At 36.5% G+C, this 6,000-nt stretch overlaps 1 protein-coding gene across 4 annotated transcripts in view; it reads left to right on the top strand.

Annotated features, from left to right (window-relative positions):
* The first annotated feature begins 997 nt into the window (after positions 1-997).
* Positions 998-6,000, top strand: part of NCKAP5 (NCK associated protein 5) — a 685,167-nt gene continuing 680,164 nt past the window's right edge. For 2 of the 4 annotated variants that reach the window (XM_019553971.1, XM_019553966.1), the window contains exon 1: positions 998-1,197. The gene's annotated coding sequence lies outside the window, so the exon portion shown is untranslated. Of the gene's footprint in view, positions 1,198-1,226; positions 1,306-6,000 lie in introns of those variants that run through there. The other 2 variants (XM_019553969.1, XM_019553967.1) reach the window with 2 other exon arrangements.

Below are 6,000 nucleotides of genomic sequence, written 5' to 3'. Positions count from 1 at the left end.
TCCAGTTCTAGATTTCTCCTATATATAGCAGAAATTTCCAGAGACTGACAGCAGTGTCAGATTAGAGGCTTGATTGATGGGATCTAACCAGAAACTGTTATTCTGGGACCATTTTTAAAACACCATTTAGTTTCGAGCCCACCGTTTCAGGAGTAAGAGATTTCTTTTTATGTCCTTACCACCTAGTATTGCCTGAGTGACTGCCTTTGGCATAGATGCTCCCTTCCTCTTTATGTTTTAACCTTATAAAAATGAGGGATTAACTCTGATTTGAGCAATACTTTAAATATGTCAATGACATAAGAAGTTAAACTGTCTTATCACTTTATAACGGACAAAGAAAACAAGACATCTGTACTATGGAAGTGATTGTGGAGGTTATTTTTCTAAATTACAAATACTGCTACATTTCAGCTCTAGTTTCCTTTACATATATCTTTATAAAAATAAAATAGCTGTAAAGAAAAAATATATTTCTTATACACACACACACACACACACATATGCTAGAAGAATGATAGCTATAAAGAAAAAATATATTTATTACATACACATACACACACGCATACACATATGCTAGAAGAATGATAGCTATAAAATATATTTATTATACACACACATACACATGCATACACACATGCTAGAAGAATGATAGTTATAAAGAAAAAATATATTTATTATACACACACACATACACACATGCATACACATATGTTAGAAGAATGCAGGGGTATATCCTGATAAAGGTAATGTCTACATTTCAAGCTTTATTTTCCTGGACCCCTCTTTTTCCATTTCAAGTGAGTTAGAATACACTGAGTTTTTTGTTTTTCAAGCAAACACTGTTTGTTCATCCTAAGAAAACATAGTTTGGGTAAATAGAAGTATTTACATATGGAGAACTGGAACTCCTACTAAGATGCAGATTGTGCTGCAGGGAAGATAGTTTGTACTTTTCTTTCCCCTTCCCTTTTCTTTCTTGACAGTCAGTTAATAAAGACTCAACAATAAGCAGCTGCCTGTGATGTCATTGGGACTTTGTCCACAGAGCTTGTATTTACAAGTACAGAGAAACTACATAACAGCAGAAAAACCAACTACCAGCAAACTTCATGTCTGCAGTTACTGTAGGGCTTCAGTAGTGCTGTGGATGGGCTAGCAAGCTAACTCTGCTCTTCTAACCACAGATTTTTAAAGGTTGGTAAATAAACCCTGGCTAAACTCAAGAGAATTTTTGGACTGCGAGAACTACTTAAGGTTCTGATTTCTCTAGGACTGTGGCATGTTTTCACTGAACAACAGCAAGTAAGACTTTCACTGTTTCAGTGTTTTATCTTATTTGCAAAGGTCATTTTCTTTTAAAAAAAAATGTTTGTTTTAGTGTTACTGCTGCTTTAATTAAAATGAAATCACAAATGGTAAGTATGTAACTCTTACGGGTGCTTTCATTTGAAGCTAGACATTTGAATATGTTTTGAGTGAGGGCAACAGGAAAAATGAAAAGCTCATTCAGAATTTTGTTTTCCTATGTTTATGTTGAACTTAATTTTTCTGTATACTAATCTAAGTGTAATTTCAGTCCCTAAAAATGTCAGAAATATATATATATATTTGTTTTACAAACTGGCTGAGAAACTGTTCTTAATTCTAATTATTTATTGTGGTTTTCTAAGTAACCCTTAGTTCTGGACTATCAAAATTAATTTAAATATTTAACCTAGTTTTCTTTTAATTTTTTTCATTTTTTTCACTGCTTACATATATAGTTTAAAAGCAAAATGAGTGTGTTTCTTCTACTTCTAATCCCTGTACAAATTCTGCAAGCATACATGTTTAAGCAAGCAGATCATAGTCTTCTTTGAAACTTAACACCTTTCAGTTAATACATTTTTACATTGTTCCTTTTTACTTGAACAACGTAAATAATTTTGTATTGTTCATGTGAACAAATGTATTTATTTCTACTAAGGAAATGGTGTTTAGTAAAACGTGCAAATGATAAATAGCACTGCTGAGAGGGACCTCATTGGTAATTACTATTAATAATACATTTTAGTAATTTTTTGTCCTCCATTATGAGGAACATAGCATACTTTTTACAAACACTCACACACTTAGCCTCACACTGATCCAGCACAGTTGACAAGTGCCTTGTCCCCATTTTACAAACATGCAAAAGTGAATCACTAAGGGTGAGTCTGTTTGGAAAAACTGAAGACCAATCCCAGATCTCCTGATCCCTGGTACTATACTTTAGGAAGCATCCCATGACCACCTCAAATTACCTATAGTGTCAGATGTACTGCCTATTCCTCAGAAAGCTATCTGATCATAATGCTGAGCATAAAGAGCTCTAGATACTTTATTACCATTGTTGTTAGTACTACTACCCTCTACTTAATTGTCTGTTGTTGTGGAAGCCATGTGTGCTTCCTAAGGTAGGAGACAGGAAGAGATTCCCGAGCGTATATGGCTAAAACAGCCTACATCACATCTAATCCCACTGGATCTGAAGAACATTTTAATTCTAAATGCTACCCAGTGTGGATCCTCACTTCGACTGCATATGCCCCCTTATATGCCATCACTCCTATGTGGGTTCAGAGATGCCATTCCTTCTCAGGGTGGAAGACACTCCCCTCCTATGGCTATTGTATGGATTGGCCATCAGAGGATACCTGTTCAACTTGGGACCATCCCATTCACCATTTATTTACTTCAACACTTTTTAAAACCACCTGCCTTGTGCTATGCCATGGGTGCCGACAATGCTTTTAGCAATTGGATAACAAAAGAAAGTTTGTTCTTTCAAAATGCTGAAGCCTTGATTTTCCTTTTAAGTTGGTTTGAATTGAAAGGACCTCTCACAAGGTGGAGGGTTAATAATTCAGGATTGCAATTTAGCATTTTCATGCAGAAGAAGGATAGTCTTCAATTGAAGGCACTGGATCACAGGAGATCTGGCTTCCCTCTCAGACTTCCCATGTAGCTTTGGGTAAATCACTTTTTTTTTCTTTCTGGATAATCGGTTGAGAGGCTAATTCTGTTTATATTTACAAGGCCAGCCTACAAACCTCCACAAAATAATTACAAAGAAATAAGATTTCAGACAAGGATTGGTCCTGATTCATCTCTCACTTAAGTAAGTTTTAAGTGTGAAGTCCCAGTTGTACAAATGCATACAATGGACGCTAGGCATGTGAAAAGACTCACTGACTTCTAGTACTACTTGTATGCAAAATGACTCATGTGGAACCGTTTAGAGGATTGATGTTTAAATGGGCTGAGGCAGGCCCATCTGCTCTTAAGTGAGGTATAGGGGTTGGATTTTATTGTCACTGTAGTTGATGGCAAAACTCCAATTTCAATAGGATCAAGATGAGACCCTTGAATCATTCAGAGAGTTATGGAGATAGTTTACATATTTGTTTCATTTTCCCTTTTTTACCGTTTTTTTGTTTCACTAAAACACATTAGGATAACACTATAAGCTTTGATAAGGCCTGTAGGATGGGGTCCTACAAATATGCCTGAGGTTCTAGTACCTGGAGCGGTATAATTTGGTATGGTATTTAAAGGCACAGTTGCTAGAAAAATATATTCTTCTAGCTCTTTCTCGATTTGAGAAGAAGCAGAATAAGGACAGTGGGATGAGTAGGATTAAAACTGGGGTAAAACCTTAGCCCAAGCATAGAAGCAGAACTGGTTAAAAAGTTACGTCCTACTAGCACCAAACCTGAGACAGCAAGTTACTGTACAACTCCTGCTGAGGAAAGTGGAGAAGATGGTACCTTCAGGATTTGAGCTGTGAAATCAAAGCTGCTCAATATAGCTTTCAAAATTTTGAGCATCTAAAATACATTTTTATCACATACAATAGGACAAATGTATAATATAAATAGAACATTAACCATAACATTCGCAATACTCTGATCCACACTTGCCTAATGTTGTGAATCATGTAGTATGCAGAAACCTCAATTACTTAAGGTATTTCCTGATGTCTATGTAAATTAGTCAAGGTGTTTTTCAGGGCTAGAAGCTGGATAGTTGTTATCTGAAAATTACTTAGGAATCTTGCTATGATTTCTTTCACTGGCATTCAGGTGAATCATGTGAATATGGTTTGTACTATAGTAAAAGGTTCTGAAAATTGTTAGTAAAACTGTCTGAGTTGTAAATGATGTGGGCCCTGTAAAAAGCAGCCTGGATAATAAAACAGGGATAAGCATTATGTTGCTGAAAAATGGTGTATTAGTATTGATGCATGGCAGTGCAGATATTATACATATACCAGTAAAAGTGATTGGAAACCAGTCTATACTGGGTTAGACAGAAGTTTGGCACACACAGACTGGTTAAAAATGATGGAATCTGGTCTAAGATCCTCCCCCAAAAGGGTGAATGTGTGTTCTGTTCACTACTGATCTAGACTACACCATTTACAGAAAACCGCGTAATTTAGATCAGTTCTGCCTTGGGCTTTTTGAAGTCTGCATCTAGCCACAGAGAAAAACCGCTATTGTTAAACTGCATGTTTGGTAAGCTTTCCATGAAAGGACAGAATGGGCATGTTCCCACGTTTGCTGCGCTGCTGATTTGCAGCACGACGGGGGTTTTGGCACTGGGGATCCTGGTGTCAACCCCCCCCCCACCACTGTCACTAAAAAAAAAAAAGCTGTGTGGCACACATGGCAGCAGTATGCACCACCAGAAAGGGAGCCTGGCTGACCAGAGACAAATAGCAGTGGTACAAATATGTGCCACTGTTATTTGTTCCATGGGGAATGCACACCCCTGCATGTGTACGCTTGTGGAGACGTGCCGAATTTGGTTTTTTTCAGAGCCAGGCTAATTTTGGATAGTACATGCTGTCTATGCTGCATCAAATGTGTATAGCAAATTAATCTCTTTGACAGTACAACTTGATTATAATAATTCATGCTTATCTAAATTGTTAAATTCAACAGTTTACCACGTCCTTTTGTTTCTTTATTATTCAGACATCATACAAATAGGGAAGACTTAATTACTGCATGAAACATCAGAGGCAAATTTCACCATCTCCCTTATTTTGATTGCAGTTGTCTCGAATTGCCATTATGGGTATCTGGGAATGGTGGCAGAAATTATTCTGAATAAGAGATTATTTTTGTTAGCAATTAGCAATTTGTTGTTCCTCTTACAGCCTCGGCCAGATTTTGATAACCCATTCCATGCTCAATAGCAACTTAAACCTAAATAGTTTTTCTGAAATTACATGCGGGTATTCATCCCGTTTAAATCCCTGCTGCTGGAGTCAGGTACAGCTCTGCTTGACAATAATGCTGTCTCTAAATGAATTGTTTTACCCAATAGCATTCAGTCTGCCTTTATCTTCACTATGATTCTGATATCCAGACTTGGATCTGGAGAGCAAAGGAAGCAGTTCTCTAGGCACAGAAACTTTGGGATAGAAGAATATAATGACCTAGTTTATCCTGTTTTTCTCTGTCATTTTTCTTTTTGCTAGTTTCTTGAGCTCTTAGGTAAATCTTCTCAGATACAAAATGACTTGGTGGTAACATGTGCTTCTACAAACAACAGACTCCCTGAATCTTGCTGAATGGATCACACTGATAAGGTTTTGGGGGTGTTGTGCCAGTAGAGGGCCATGTTAAACTGAATAAAATACCTCCCTGCTAGACCGACATTTTCAATGAGTAATGCAGCTTAAAACATATGGATGTTTTCAAGGGCAAAATTAGTAAATAATTAGGGTTCTTTGTGAAGCTACTGCATGATTAATTATTTAAAATAAAAATCACATCACTATTAAAGCCCAGTGCTATATTACATGACCCTAATTAGACTGAAATTCTACACTGGTCTTTTAAAATAAACATGTAGGTATGATGTATTGTAAACTGTTCTAAATTGATAGATAATCTGACATAATACACTGCAATAGCATGTGCTTTCAGTGTAATGATACAAATGAGAAAAGAATTGCTTTCCAAA

The sequence above is a fragment of the Crocodylus porosus genome, unplaced genomic scaffold (genome assembly GCF_001723895.1).
Source record: "Crocodylus porosus isolate Cpor-Errol unplaced genomic scaffold, CroPor_comp1, whole genome shotgun sequence".
NCBI classification, from domain to species: Eukaryota; Metazoa; Chordata; order Crocodylia; family Crocodylidae; genus Crocodylus; species Crocodylus porosus.
This window is presented reverse-complemented; position numbering and strand designations above follow the sequence as displayed.